Here is a 15,771-nt window from a genome sequence, read left to right as displayed (position 1 = left end):
TACATTAAAGACCAAGTTTCCTTTTTTTTTTTAAGACAGAGTCTCTCTTTGTCACCCTTAGTAGAGTGCCATGGTGTCATAGCTCACAGCAACCTCAAACTCTTGGGCTCAAGTGAACCTCTTGCCTCAACCTCCAGAGTAGCAGGGATAACAGGTTCCTGCCACAATGGCCGGGTATTTTTTAGAGAAAGGGTCTCACTTTTGCTCAGGTTGGTCTCAAACTCCTGAACTCAGGTGATCCCCTGGCCTCGGCCTCCCAGAGTGCTAGGATTACAGATGTGAGCCACCACGCCCAGTTAAAGACTAAGTTTCTAACACATGAACTTTGGGGAATAGTTACCTGGCCTCTAAACAGCTATGACATGGGGTCAGGCACAAACGCCTGCACTGGCTGGCCTCCTGCCAATCCCATACACCTCTCCCATGTCCTCCTGCTTGCCCAGCCGTAGTCCCTTCCCATAGTCTCCCCCACTTCTGCTCCAGAACCAAGTACACTCTTGGAAGAAGGTAGCTGATCACTTTGTCCCACTAGAGTCCCAGTGAGGCCTGGGACAGCTGTGCCAGGTCAGGAATTTGTCTGCACCAAGCAAGAAGCCAGCAACCAGCAGTTCAGGAGTCCCCTGAGGCCTGGGCTAGGCACCAGCCCTGTTGAGGCTCAGGGACTCCTGCCCAAGGCTTTGGACGTTGGCTGATTGGGCATTTCAGTGTGGAGAGGAAGCCTCTGCCTCGCTGGGGCTGGGTAGAGCCTGTACCTAGTTATGACTGCTCTCTTCGGAGCAGTCACTTATGGCCCCAGCATGAGGTGATGTCACTGTCCCCAGATCCCTTGAGACATCTCTATTCCAGAAGCCATAAACCCCAGACCAGGACCTGCCTTTTTCCACCTATTGAAAACAGGTACCATTTACCAGGTACTAAGTATTTGCCATTCATTTTATTGGATCATCCCAGCAATTGTCTAATATTCATATGAACAAACTGAGGTTAGAGGAAGAAATGGCTTTCCCAGAGCAAGGGTGACAGCCAGGACTACAGCCTGGATGGGTCTAACTTGATTCTTCCCTCAACCCTCCCCACCTGCCTCTGTCTCCCTTCCTCCTGCCTCCCTGTCCTTCTGTCTCCTCCTGGCCAGCCTCTCAGTCCAGCCTCCCTGTCTAATTCCTCCTCTACCTCTCTCTCCTGGCCTGTCTCCTCCTCTGACCACAGGGGGAAAGGGAAGCATGTTGTAGTATATTCGTCTTATTGAGTCAAGTTTTCAGCCTACCATTCTTTTTTTTTCTCTAACATTAAGTATAATTTCCATTTTATTTTTTTCCCAAAGGGTAGTTTTTCTTCATTCCTCAAGGACTCAGCTCCTTACATGGGCTTTGGCGGAGGTCATGGGGCAGCACCCACAGGTCTAAACCTGGGTGGAGGCGTTCTGTCCGAATGGTTCCTGACTACCTTGCTGTGAATAGCACAACTCGCACAGTAATGTAGCTTCACATAGAGCTTGGGAAGCACCTAGGTGTCCAAGACACGTGCTTCAGAAATATCCTTGACACCTGCGGCCTCCACTATGTTCCAAATGACAAACTTTTTTTTTTTTTTGAGACAGCCTCAAGCTGTTGCTCTGGGTAGAGTGCTGTGGCATCACAGCTCACAGCAACCTCCAACTCCTGGGCTCAAGCGATTGTCCTGCCTCTGCCTCCCAAGGAGCTGGAACTACAGGTGCCTGCCACAAGGCCCGGCTATTTTTTGGTTGCAGCCATCATTGTTGTTTGGTGGACCCAGGCTGGATTCGAACCCGCCAGCTCAGGTGTATGGTGCCTTAGCTGCTTTGAGCCACAGGCACTGAGCCATGACAAACTTCTTTATAGCTTTGCCTTTGGGCACGAATAGGGCACCGTTCATGTGGTGAATAGGTTGAACATGGCCATGGCCCTTTTTGGCATAACTGTTGTTCCTTCTTTTCTTTGTCGTCTTTGAAGCGAGGATGCAAAAGCCATTCTTATTTTTAAATGAGTCAAACCATTTGAATTTCTTTTTTTTTTTTAATTAAAAAAAACTAAATCAAATTAAATCACTCTACTTGCCTGTTAGGGAGAGGCTTCTCACCCAAGGCTTATCTGATGCCCATCTTTATTTTTTATGTTTTTAGAGACAAGGTTTTGCTCTGTCACCCAGGCTGGGATGTAGCAGTGTCATCATAGCTCACTGTAACCTCAGACTCTATCAGGTGATCCTCCTGCCTCAGCCTCCTGAGTAGCTGGGACTACAGCATGGGCCACCACACCCAGCTGATTTTTTTTATGAAGACTGGTTCTAAGTTCCCCAGGCTGTTCTCGAACTCCTGGCCTCAAGTGATCCTCACACCCTGTCCTCCTGAAGTGTTGGGATTACATCACGCCTGGCCTATGTGACACTTATCTTGCCCCTTGCCCCCTCTTAGAAAATCCCATGAGGAAAAAGAACTGGGCCCTGTCTTAAGGACCTCATCTTCCAGCTGGGAGGACATGACCCAAAACACAAAGCTAATTTACCTTACAGAGTTAGGCGTTCCTAGGGTGTCTCTGAGGTGCTGGATCCTATAGGTTCCCAGCCACATGAGGCAATGCCCTTGCGGATCATAGGTCCCAGGCCCCTTCCATGATGGCCCCAGGACACTCCTAGCACACCCCACCACCATCTTAGGGGACTGGGTGGAGAGAGGTCCTTGCAACTGCTTCAAGGATAAAACACTTGGAAGGGACTTCTGTCAGTTCCAGGTATCGCCTCTAGTTGGCAGTGGGGCTGACTGAAAGGGAGGTGTTAAAAAGTGGTCAGGGAGGCTGGGCGTGGTGGGTTATGCCTGTAATCCTAGCACTCTGGGAGGCTGAGGTGGGTGGATTGCTTGAGCTCAGGAGTTCAAGACCAGCCTCGGCAAGAGCAAGACTCCATCTCTAAACGTACCCAGGTATGTTGTGGCAGTTGCCTGTATCCCAGCTACTCAGGAGGCTGAGACAAGAGAATCAAGCCCAAAAAAGCCACGACACTCTACCAAGGGTGGCAAAATAAGACTCTGTCTCAAAAAAAAGGTGGTCAGTGTGATGGGGGAAGGAAGGCAAGGATGCAGGACAGAATACAGAAAGGCAAAGGCAAGGAGGGACAACCTGGAATGTGCGAGGCATTGTGGGGGGACTAGAGAGGCTTCTAGTCTCTGCGAGGGCCCCAGAGCTGAGCCCCACAGTGATGGCGTGGCTTTGAGTGAGGCCATTCCCCAATCACTACCACCTCGCCCCACCCCACCTTATTATTACTCCCCAACAAGGCCAGGTGGAAGGAACTTTGGAGAAGGTCAGATTGGCCCAGGTGTCTGTCCGTGACAAGCTGTACACCCCACACCCAGAACCTGCCTCCAACAAAGCCAGGGCTGAAGAGAAGGGTGAAGAAGCAAGAGCGGAGAGCCCAGATGAGGAGGACACTGCAGTTCAAGAGAGAGGAGAAAGGAACAGAGACAGGTGGGCACAGCTGACTCAGAAACACAGGGGTGTGGCTAGGTGCTGGGGTTCAGGCCTGTGATCCTAGCAATCTGGGAGGCCCAGGCCAGAGGATCACTTGAGCTCAGGAGTTAAAGACCAGACTGAGCAAGAACAAGGTCACATCCCTACAAAAAGTAGAAAAACTAACTGGGCGTTGTGGTGGGCACCTGTAATCCCACCTACTTGGGAGGCTGAGGCAAGAGGATCTCTTGAGCCTAAGAGTTTGAGGTTGCTGTGAACTGTGATGCCACAGCACTCTACCCAGGGTGGCAAAGTGAGACTCTATCTCAAAAAAAAAGAAAGAAAGAAAAGAAAAGACCAGGAAGGAAGGAAAGAAAGAAGGAAGGAAGGAAGGAAGGAAAGAAGAAAAGAAAGAGAAATGTAGGTGTGAAAACCCAAGAGAGCAGTTTCTAGCGGAGGGGGCAGCCCAGGTCTGCCATCAGAGGCCAGATATGTAGAGCAACCCCCCAAAGCAGAAGGAGCTGAGAATCCAAAGAATAAGGCAGACAAATCTAGTCTGTCTGGATAGAGTGTTTTATTAGGGAACTTAGGGGCAGAAGCATGGTCTTCAGGGGCTGCAAGACAGGTAGCTCCCCACACTGTTATACTCAGACCCAGGGCTTCTATACTGTAGGAAAAGAGTTGATGAGCTTCAGAGGCAAAGTGTGGGAATTTGCTTAAAGGCAAGGTTTGCCGTGTGTGTGTGTGTGTGTGTGTGTGTGTGTGTGTGCTCTTACACAAGCAACAATAGACAAATTGGAAATTTGGGAGGCATTCTGGAACTTGGTTAACCAGAAGTCACAGATAATTAGCTAGCATTCAAGATGGAGTTACTATACTGTAGCCTCCACAACGGGGTGCAGGGGAGGAGGCTCCAGTCGAATGGGTGTGAGAACTAGAGGCTCCTAGTTCTCTCAGTATTTTGTGCAGACTGGCTTCCATCCGTGCACCCTGGGCATTGTTCTTTGATGCTATGTGAGGCACTTGTCTGTCCTTTAAAATGATCTCTGTGTTTTTCCCACTGACTGTTACCTTTGGCTTGGAGTTCACCATGAGAGAATGAAAGTAAAATTTCTTAGAGACTCTACTACTGTTGTGCAATCTCAGTCTGGGACTGGGAAAACAAGGTTGCTCCAGCAGTGCCACTGACCTTTGGTTTCCATGAGAACAAAGAATGTGGCTGACCAGCAATCTGGCCTGAACTTGAGGCCTAAGTTCTAATAAAGGAGGAAAGTGAACTACAAAGGTGAGAATGGGAGCTAAGAAAATTAAATCTAAAACAAGAAAAAGCCTTCTGTCCCAAGGTGAGGAATTCAGAGTTGTCTATGAGACCCAGAAAGAGGTGGAAACCTAATGTCTAACCTTGGAAATTGGCTGAGTAAATTACAGCACAGCTACTCTATGGGAAGTATGCAAACATTGAAAGTGATGGTTATAAATATATAAAGCAAGTTGGAGACATTATTTATGATAAATTATATGGGAAAAATTCAAGATCCAACCTTGCACATATACTATTATTTCATTAAGGAAAAAGGAAAGATGCTAAGACTGAGCTTCTGTTTCTCAAACCAGCAGGGGTATAGACCAGGTGTTTTTATAAAATTTCCAGTCCGTCCCTAATGCAAAGTTTCTTTTCTTTTTTTTTTTTTGAGACAGAGTCTCACTTTGTTGCCCTCCGTAGAGTGCTGTGGCATCATAGCTCAAAGCAACCTTCAGCTCTTGGGCTTAGGCCATTCTCTTGCCTCAGCCTCCCAAGTAGCTGGGACTACAGGCACCCGCCACAACGCCCAGCTATTTTTTTGTTGCAGTTTGGCCAAGGCCAGGTTCAAACCTGCCCCTCACAGTATATGGGGCCGGCGCCCTACTCACTGAGCCACAGGCGCCAGCCCCCTAATGCAAAGTTTTACAAAGTAACATAAAAATAAATGATTCAACACATATCTATCAAAGGATTTGTATCTAAAATACATAAAGAACTCTAATAAGTCAACAGAAAAACTACAATTAGAAGTGGACAGGGCGGCACCTGTGGCTCAGTGGGTAGGGCGCCAGCCCCATATATACCCCATATATTGAGGTTCAAACCCGGGCCCGGCCAAACTGCACCAAAAAAATAGCTGGGCGTTGAGGTGGGCGCCTGTAGTCCCAGCTACTCAGGAGACTGAAGGAAGAGAATCGCCTAAGCCCAGGAGCTGGAGGTTGCTGTGAGTTGTGTGACGCCATGGCACACGACCGAGGGCGATAAAGTGAAACTCTATCTCTACAAAAAAAAAAAAACAAAAAGGAAGAAGTGGACAGAAGACATGAGCAGGGGCGGGTGCAGCAGCTTACACCTGTAATCCTAGCACTCTAGGAGGCGGAGGAGGGTAGATCGCCTGAGTTCAGGAGTTCGAGACCACCCTGAGCAAGGGCGAGACCCTGTCTCTACTGAAAATAGAAAAACTAGCCAAGTGTTGTGGCTGGCATCTGTAGTCCCAGCTACTTACAGAGGCTAAGGCAAGAGGATTGCTTGAGCCCAAGAGTTGAAGGTTGCTGTGAGCTATAACACCATGACTCTCTATCGAGGGTGACAAAGTAAGACTGTCTCAGAAAAAAGGAAAAAAAAAACAAAACAACAGAGACATGAGCACATATACCACCAAAAAGGATATATGGATAAATACATCCTGGCAAATGAGCGCATAAAAAGATACTCAATATCATTGTCCATTAGGAAAACGCAAGTTAAAACTATAATGAGATAGCTGAGCATTGTGGCAGGCACCTGTAGTCCCAGCTACTGGGAGGCTACCCAAGAATTTGAGGTTGCTGTGAGCTGTGATGCTACTGCACTCTACTGAGGGCGACATAGTGGACTCTGTCTCAAATTTAAAAAAAAAAAAGAAAAAGAAAAACCATAATGAGATATAACTACATACCCAAGACAATGGCTGTTTCCTTCTCCTAGGCCTGCCATAACAAATTATCACAAACTTGTTGGCTTAGAGCAATGGAAATTTATTCTTTCGCAGTTTTGAGGGCCAGAAGTCTGAAATCCAGGTATCGGCAGGACCATGATCCCTCTGAAGGCTCTAGGCAAGCATCCTCTTGAGGCTGCTAGCAATCCTTGGTGTTCCTTGGCTTATATCTGTATCACTCCTATCTCTACCTCAGTTGTCACATGTCCTTCTTCCTGGGTGTCTCTGCTGCTTTCATATGGCCTTTTTACTGTGAGCTGTGATGCCATGGCACCCTACCAAGTGGACCAAAGATCTAAACATAAAAACTAAAGCTACAAAACTCTTTGAAGAAAATGTAACGACTTCATGGCATTGCATGTGACAAGGATTTCTTGGATATGACATCAAAAGCATAGGAAGCAAAAGTAAATTGGACTTCATTAAAAGTAAGAACTGTGTCTTTTTTTTTTTTTTGAGACAGAGTCTCACTATGTCGCCCTCAGTAGAATGCTGTGGCATCACAGCTCACAGCAACCTCAAACTCTTGGGCTCAAGCGATTCTCTTGCCTCAGCCTCCCAAGTAGCTGGGACTACAGGTGCTTGCCATAATGCCCAGCTATTTTCTTGTTGTAGTTGTCATCGTTGTTTAGCAGGCCTGAGCCGGGTTTGAACCCAGGCAGCCCCTGATCCATCAACAAAAATGGAGAAAGGGGCCAGGTGAGGTGGCTCACACCTGTAATCCTCACACTCTGGGAGGTCGAGGCGAGTGGATTGCTTGAGCTCAAGAGTTCTGAGCAAGAGTGAGACTTCATATCTACTAAAAACAGAATAAAAGCCTTGACAGGCATTGTGGCGGGTGCCTATTGTCCCAGCTACTCAGGAAGCTGAGGCAAGAGGATTGCTCAAGTCCAAGAGTTTGAGGTTGCAGTGAGCTATGATGCCACAGCACTCTACCAAGGACAACAAAGTAAGACTGTCGAGAGAAAGAAAGAAAGAAAGAAAGAAGGAAGGAAGGAAGGAAGGAAGGAAGGAAGGAAGGAAGGAAGGAAGGAAGGAAGGAAGGAAGGAAGGAAGGAAGGAAGGAAGGAAGGAAGGAAGGAAGGAAGGAAGGAAGGAAGGAAAATGTGGTGTCGAATATGCAATGGAATATTATTTCCACCTTAAAAAGGAAAGAAATTTGGGTACACACTCCAACGTGGGTAATAAACCTTGAACGCATTATGCTAAGTTAAATAAGCCAGACATAAAAGAAGAAATCTTGTATGATTTCACTTATATGCAGTACCCAGAGTAGGCAAATTTATAGAGACAGAAAATAGAACCGTGATTGCCAGGGTTGGGGTGGGGGCAATAATTAGGAGTTAGTGTTTAATCAGTAGAGAATGTTGTGTTTAGAAAGATAAAGTTCTACAGATGACCATTTTAAGAATTCCCAAGCCTTTTGTGTTGTTGTTAGTGTGATAAAATATACACAACACCTACCATCTTAATCATTTTTAAGTGCCCAGCTCAGTTGTATTAATGCCTTCACAGTGTTGTCAATCATCGTTCCATTACAACATTGATGAAGACGAGTATGATTCCTGCCCAGGCCACTCTCTGTGTGGAGTTGCACACTCTCCCCACGTCTGCATGGGTTTCCTCCCATATCCCCAAACTGTGGACATTAGATTCATTGCTGTGTCTACAGAGTCACAGTTGGAGTGAGTGTGGGAGTGTGTGAAGTACACCCTGTGAAGGGATGTCCTGTCCAGGGTGAGGACAGGCTCTGGCCACTCTCAACCCTGAACTGGAATAACTGGGTAAATATACAGTAGAACAGTCTTTTTCAACCTTTTTTATCTCACGGCACACTTGAACCTATAGTTAAACTTTTGCAGCACACTTAAGTTATGTTGATCAAAAAAAGACTATGAAAAAGAATATACTTGCTCTGCTTTAAACTTCTTTTAGAAATAATTTAGTTAATGATCTTTAAAAATTTTTGCAGCACACCCCTCCCGGCACACAAGTGCGGCACACCAGTTGAAAATCACTGTAGAACCTGTGTAAGTTGACTACCCAAGGGATTGTAACAAACTGGTCAATGTACAGAAGTGGTTAACATAAAGAACTAGGCCCACTGTACAGATATATACATGGGATGCGTGTCTGGTCTATGAAAATGAGGTCAATGTAGAGAGATGGTTAACTATAGAAGTTTTAACTATAATTATCTTACTTGTTTTTATTAATCTTTCTTAAACGTATGTATAGCTCACTTTATTTCAATATTTGATATTAGAAGTGTTTTGGTCTTTGCTTACAAGTTTGGTGATGTCTTTGTCACCAGAAATACACATGTACCATAGGAACTTAATTCTTGTTTATAGTAACTAGCCTATGGCAACATTGCTTTTAGTTTCCCTTAAAGTTGCAGTTTCCAAGAACCGATCTGTGAAATTAAGTGAGAACTTACTGAATTCTTCTTTGTGTTTTGTTTTGTTTTTATTACAGGTGGAAGAGTTTACATGGCCTTAGGTTGTAACAGAGAAGAAAAGTACAACAACCTGGTCTGACTTTTTTCCTGGGGAGGAGCCTCCTTGGCCTGGGGGAGCTCTTTGTTAGAAGGTGGGCAGGCGCGCTCACACACACACACACACACACACACACACACACACCCTGAGGGACAGGGGCTCTGGAGTGAGGGTTTGCTGGGTTGAGAGCTGGGGAGGCCTGGGAGGTACGTTTGGCAGGAGGTAGGTAGAGAAGCCTGGCTTGTCTGAGACAGAAGAGTGAGATGGGAAGGAAGAGTGGGAGGCTGACCAGAGCCAGCCAGGGTGTCTGGGGACCAAGGGTGTGCAGCCAGAGAGCCAGCTTTGCATGCACACGTATGTAGAGCTTCCCCCCTGGGGTGATTACACTTCTCATGTGACAGCTTTCTAAGCGGGGGGTGGTGTCTCATAATTACCCCAAACAAGGACCCTGATGCTCAGAGAGGTCAAGCAATTTCCCTGGCATTGGTGGGGGAAGGTCTGGAACAGTGACAAAGATGTGGGACCAGAGCCAGGGACCTGTGACTAGGAGAAGAGGGAGGTTATAGGAAGTAGGTGGAGGAGAAAGGGAAATGGAGGTGAGGTTAGGGGAGGGTGAGAAAGAGGAAGATGACAGCATCAGGCAGATGGAGGAGGGCTGTGGTTTACAGTGGGATTTATCCACGAACCTGGACTTGGGAAAAAATATATTTTCTTTTTATTTTTTATTTTTTAAATTTTAAATGAATTTATTTATGTATTTAGTTTGGGATAGAGTCTCATTCTGTTGCCCCAGGTTAGAGTGCAATGGCACCAGCCTAGCTCATGGCAACCTCAAACTCCTGAGTTCAAGTGATCCTCCTGCCTCAGCCTCCCAAGTAGCTGGGACTACAGGCATCTGCCACAAAGCCCAGCTAATTTTTTCTATTTTTAGTAGAGACAAGGTCTCAGCTGATCTCAAACTCCTGAGCTCAAGAAATCTTCCCACCTGGGCATCTCAGAGTGCTAGGATTACAGGCATGAACCATCGCACTTGGTCATCAAATTTTATTTTGAATAGCAGTATAACTCCATCAAAAAAGTAAGCCAGGTTCAGTGCCTGTAGCAAGTGGTTATGGTGCCAGCCACATACTACAAGGCTGGCAGGAAACTGCAACAAAAAATAGCCAGGTGTTGTGGCAGGTGCCTGTAGTCCCCGCTACTTGGGAGACTGAGTCAAGAGAATCACTTAAGCCCAACAGTTTGAATCTGCTGCTACAGCAGTCTACCAAGGGTGACAAAGTGAGACTTGGTCTCAAAAAAAAAGCCAAAGAAGAAAAAAAAAATTCCACTCCTAGTATTTGCCTCTACTCTTTGATCAGGTGTTACTCAACATGGTCCACAGTCCAGTGCCTGTCTGCCAGACACTTGTTAGTGCTCCTCAGCCCCACAGGCACAGAAAATGAGCGTGCTTAGGAGCTCTCACCGCAATTGAACATAGATGGTTGTTTTTTGTCTGGTAAATCTATGATTAAAAAGCTGAGGCTTGAATTTTCTAAATCTGTTTTTCTTTCTTTCTTTTTTTTTGTCTACCTATCACTATGTCTCCCTTAGTAGTGTGCTGTGGCGTCACAGCTCACATCAACCTCATACTCTTGGGCTCAAGTGATTCTCTTGCCTCAGCCTCCCAAGTAGCTGGGACTGCAGGTATCTGCCACAATCCCGGGCTATTTTTTCGTTATTGTTTTTTAGCAGGCCCAGGCTGGGTTTGGACCCACCAGCCCTGGTGCATGTGGCTGGCGCCCTAACCACTGAGTTACAGGTGCCAAGCCTAAATCTGTTTTTCATTTCAGCTTTCTAGTAATGTAGGAATAATTGTTTCGAAATAATTATAGACTCACAGGAAGTCACAAAAACAGAACATAGGGTGGTGCCTATGGCTCATTGGGTAGGGCACCAAACCCATATACTGAGGGTGGTGGGTTCGAGCCTGGCTCCGGCTAAACTGCAACAAAAAAATAGCCAGGCGTTGTGGAGGGCACCTGTAGTCCCAGCTACTTGGGAGGCTGAGGCAGAAGAATCACCTAAGCCCAGGAGTTGGAGGTTGCTGTGAGCTGTGATGCCACAGCGCTCTACTGAGAGCAATAGAGTGAGACTCTGTCTCTAAAACAAACAAACAAACAAACAAAGAAACCAGAACATAAAGTCCTATGGATGCTTTCCCAATAGTGACATCTTACATAATGGTAGTACAATGATCTCATGTGTAGATCAAATTTGTGTAATCGCTACCACAAACTAGACCCAGAACTGTCCCATCACCATAAAGCAGTCCCCTCCTGCTACCCCTTTATAATTGACCTCACACCACATCCCCATCCCTGGCTTCAATGCTACAGTTTTATCATTTCAAGCTTGTTATATAAATGGAATCACATAGCTTCAGATCTTTTGAGATTGGTTTTTCATTACACATAAACACCCTACATTGGTTTTTCAAACACACAAACATCCAGACTGTTGCAAGTCTCAAATAGCTCACTCCTTTATGTTGCTAACTAGCATTCCATGGTGCAGATGAGCCATGGTTGGTTTCAAGACATTTGGGTTGTTTCTAGTATTTGGTTATTATGAATAAAGCCACTGTGAACATTTGTGTAAAGACTTTTGTGTGAACGTAAGTTTTCACGTTTCTGAGATAAATGCCCAAGAATGCAGTTGCTTGCTGGGTCATATTGTAAGCGCATATTTAGTTTTATAAAAACTGCCAAATCATCTTCCAGCTATGATGTATGAGAGAGCTAGTTCCTCTACATCCTTGCCAGTATTTGTTGTTATCTCTATTGTTATTTTAGTCATTGCTGTGAGTTGAATTCTTTATCCCAAAAAGATATGTCCAAGGTCCTAAATCCTGGTACTTTCCTATTTGGAAATAGGGTCTTTGCAGATGTAATCAAGTTAAGGTGCCATCATACTAGATTAACATGGGCCCTAAATCCAACAACAAATGCCCTTATAAAAAGGCCATGTGGGCTTGGCACCTGTAGCTCAGTGGTTAGGGTGCCGGCCACATACTCTGGGGTGGGTTCAAACCTGGCCTGGGCCTGCTAAACAGCAATGACAACTACAACAACCAAAAAAAAATAACTAGGCATGTGGCAGGCAAGAGAATCGCTTAAGCCCAAGAGTTTGGGATTACTGTGAGTAACTCTCACTTTGTGGCCCTTGGTAAAGTGCCCCCTGGCATCATAGGTCACAGCAACCTCAAACATTGGGCTCAAAGCGATTCTCTTGTCTCAGCTTCCCTGGTGTCTGGGACTACAGGTGCCAGGCACAACACCTGACAATTTTTTAGAGACGGGGGTCTCATTCTTGCTCAGGCTGGTCTCAAATTCCTGAGCTCAGGCAATCCACCCGCCTGGGCCTCCCAGAGTGCTAGCATTACAAGCATGAGCCACCACACTGGGCGCCTTTGGTCCACTTTGAGTATTCATTTTTATTTTTAAGATGGGTCTCACTCTATTGCCCAGGCTGGAATGTAGTGGCCAATCATAGCTCACTGCAGCCTTAAAAAATCTGGCTTTAGGGCGGCGCCTGTGGCTCAGTCGGTAAGGCGCGCCGGCCCCATATACCGAGGGTGGCGGGTTCAAACCCGGCCCCGGCCAAACTGCAACCAAAAAATAGCCGGGCGTTGTGGCGGGCGCCTGTAGTCCCAGCTGCTCGGGAGGCTGAGGCAAGAGAATCGCTTAAGCCCAGGAGTTGGAGGTTGCTGTGAGCTGCGTGAGGCCACGGCACTCTACCGAGGGCCATAAAGTGGGACTCTGTCTCTACAAAAAAAATTAAAAAAAAAAAAAATCTGGCTTTAAGCTATACTCATGTCTCAACCTCCCAAGGTGCTGGGATTACAGAGGTGAGGCACTACTATGCCTGGCTATTTTTGAGAGCACATATGGTGAGAATAGAACGGAGTCAATCAGGCTAAGGCTGCCATGACACAACCAATCTGGTTGGTTTAGGATTTCCACCTGAAATCATTTCATAGATATGAAGATAAGATAAATAAGAGTGGGGAAATGTAGTAGACACAGATGTCCCCACAACCTTCCTCAGCTATTTGTGAACTTAGATGCACTTTGAAACATAAGAACAATGAGTCAAACAGGCCAAGCAAGGAGTAGGTAATAGAGATAATAATCTTGAAAGAAACCTGGGAGGTAGTGCTGCACTGTGGAACAGGTATGATGTTTGTTTTGATAATGATTTTCTTTGGTAATTCTTTTGATTGTTCTATTTAACTTACTTACATGTTGTTGATCACCTACGTAGAATGTATTTTCAGTCTGCTTTGAAATTATCCCCGGTATAAGTTGTTGTAGTTTGTTACATAGGCAGAACTGGCTTGGAGAGGCTACTCTCGCTCTTCTCCAGAATCCCAGCCTTCTGACAAATACAGTTTGGTGGACTTATTCCCGTCTCTGCATACTGGCTGACAGTGACAGGTGGCCCGACCCTTTTCATATGGTAACATTTTGAGTTAATTTTTTTAATTTTGATATTTTTTAAACATTATAGGAAGTTTTCCTTTAATTGGTACTTATGGGGGGGTTTCATTTTCATTTTTAAATCTATATGATAAAATAAGGATCCAATTTCATTCTTTGGCATGTGCATATTCAGTTTTCCTAGTCTTCTTAAAAAGATTGTCCTCCAGACTGAATGTTGGTACCTTGTTGAAGTTCATTTGACCATGTAAGGGTTTATCTGGGCTCTCTAGCCTTTTCTGTTAGTCTAAATGTCTATCTATACCAGTGTCATACTATTTTAATTACTGTAGCTTTGTGGTTAGGTTTTGAAACCAGAAAGTGTAAGACTTTTGGGGTCGAACAACCCTTTCACAGGGGTCACCTAAGACCATTCTGCATATCAGATACTTACATTACGATTCATAATAGTAGCAAAATTACAGTTATGAAGTAGCAACAAAAATAGTTTTATGGTTGAGGGTCACCACAACATAAAGAACTGTATTAAAGGGCCTTGGCATTAACAGTTTGAGGTTGCTGTGAGCTGTGATGCCACAGCACTCTACTGAGGGCACCATAGTGAGACTCTGTCTCAAAAAAAAAATCATTGGGATTTCACTGAATCCATAGATTGCTTTGGGCAATATTGACACCTTATCAATGAAGTCTTCTAATCCATGGATATGGGATGTCTTTCCATTTAATTGTATTTTTTTTTTTTAGACAGAGTCTCACTTTGTCACCCTTGGTAGAGTGCTGTGGCATCACAGCTCACAGCAACCTCCAGCTCTTGAGCTCTTAGGACTACAAGCACCCGCCACAGCGCCTGGTTATGTTTTTGTTGTAGTTTGGTCAGAGCTGGGTTTGAACCTACCACCCTCAGTATATGGGGCTGGCACCCTACTCACTGAGCCACAGGCACCACCCATTTAGTTGTATTTAATTTCAACAACATTTTGTAATTTTCAGTCTGCAAGTCTTTTGCCTCTTTGATTAAGTCTATTGCTAAGAATTTTATATTTTTTTGTTGCTATTGTAAATGGAATTATTTTCTTAATTTCCTTTGAGGATTATTCATAATAGAAACAATTGATTTCTGTGTGTTGATCTTTTTTTTTTTTTTTGAGACAAAGTCTCACAGGGTCACCCTGGGTAGAGTGCTGTGGTGTCACAGCTCACAGCAAATCTCAGACTCTTGGGTTTAAGTGATCCTCTTGCCTCAGCCTCCTAAGTAGCTGGGACTACAGATGCCCGCCACAATGCCCAGTTATTTTTTAGAGACAGGGTCCCACTCTGACCCAGGCTGGTCTTGAACCTATGAGCTCAGGCAATCCACATGCTTCAGCCTCCCAAGTGCTGGGATTATAGTCATGAGCCACCCGGCCTGTATATTGATTTTGTAGCCTGCAACTTTGCTGAGTTTATTAGTTCTTAGATTTTTTTTTGTGTGTGGAGGCCAACTTGTTAATTTTTCTTTTATTTTCACCTGGAGACCTGGTGAGGGACAATTTTTCTTGTTCTCTTCCAAAGCCAGTGGGTAGGCTTTTTCTAGTACCCCTGTCATTGAGGGTGCAGGTTTCCAAGACCCCAGATATTCTCCAGAGTACTGGTTCCAGCTTCCAGCAGCTCCATAAAGGGCAAGGCCTAGGTCCTGGCCTTTATAATGCAAATACTTAGCTGTGGAGCCTGTTTCCCTTAAAATACCCTCCCCTCAGAGCTCCTGCTACATCCATCAGCTCACTCACCCTTCTGCTTTTCTGCACTCTTAATTTCAAAAACAGACACATTATATTTCTACATACACAGAGCACAGGGGGCCCAGCATCCTAATTCCAAACAAGCACATCAAGCACATACATTTAGCGAGGGGACACTGAAGCCAAAATTTTGTCCCTAGTGAAAAGCCCTATTCCAGAATATAGCTAGAATGGGAAATGCTTTGACCCCTTCTCCCATAAACAAGGACTGTGCCTCTCCAAGGGCTGGGAGTCAAAGTCTAGGTCACATGGGTGGTTATCTCTTGTTACTGAAGGGCTACTATGTGCCAGATCTCCTACTAGGCACTTACATACATTATAGCTCATATAATCTTCCCTCCAGCCCTATGAAGAAGGCACTATTATTGATAATGATTCATTCTGTTGAGAAAGCTTCCGGAAACACAGATACAGGAAAGGACAAAACCAAGATTCAGACTTAGGTTGGTTCCACCTTCCAAAAGCCACTTACAGCTTCTGTATCCTGCCTGCCCAATTCTCTGGGGTTCGAGTCTATGTGGTTTCCTTCCTCTTACCTGTCTTCAACACTCATTGCA

The 15,771-nt window shown here is 45.3% G+C and overlaps 1 pseudogene; it reads right to left on the bottom strand.

Annotated features, from left to right (window-relative positions):
- Positions 1 to 1,356: 1,356 nt before the first annotated feature.
- Positions 1,357 to 4,553, bottom strand: LOC128594667 (40S ribosomal protein S26-like; annotated as a pseudogene).
- Between the last annotated feature and the right edge of the window lie 11,218 nt (positions 4,554 to 15,771).

Source organism: Nycticebus coucang, chromosome 9 (genome assembly GCF_027406575.1).
Source record: "Nycticebus coucang isolate mNycCou1 chromosome 9, mNycCou1.pri, whole genome shotgun sequence".
Lineage (NCBI taxonomy): Eukaryota > Metazoa > Chordata > Mammalia > Primates > Lorisidae > Nycticebus > Nycticebus coucang.
The sequence above is the reverse complement of the archived record's forward strand: the minus strand, read 5'-3'. Positions and strand labels throughout refer to the sequence as shown.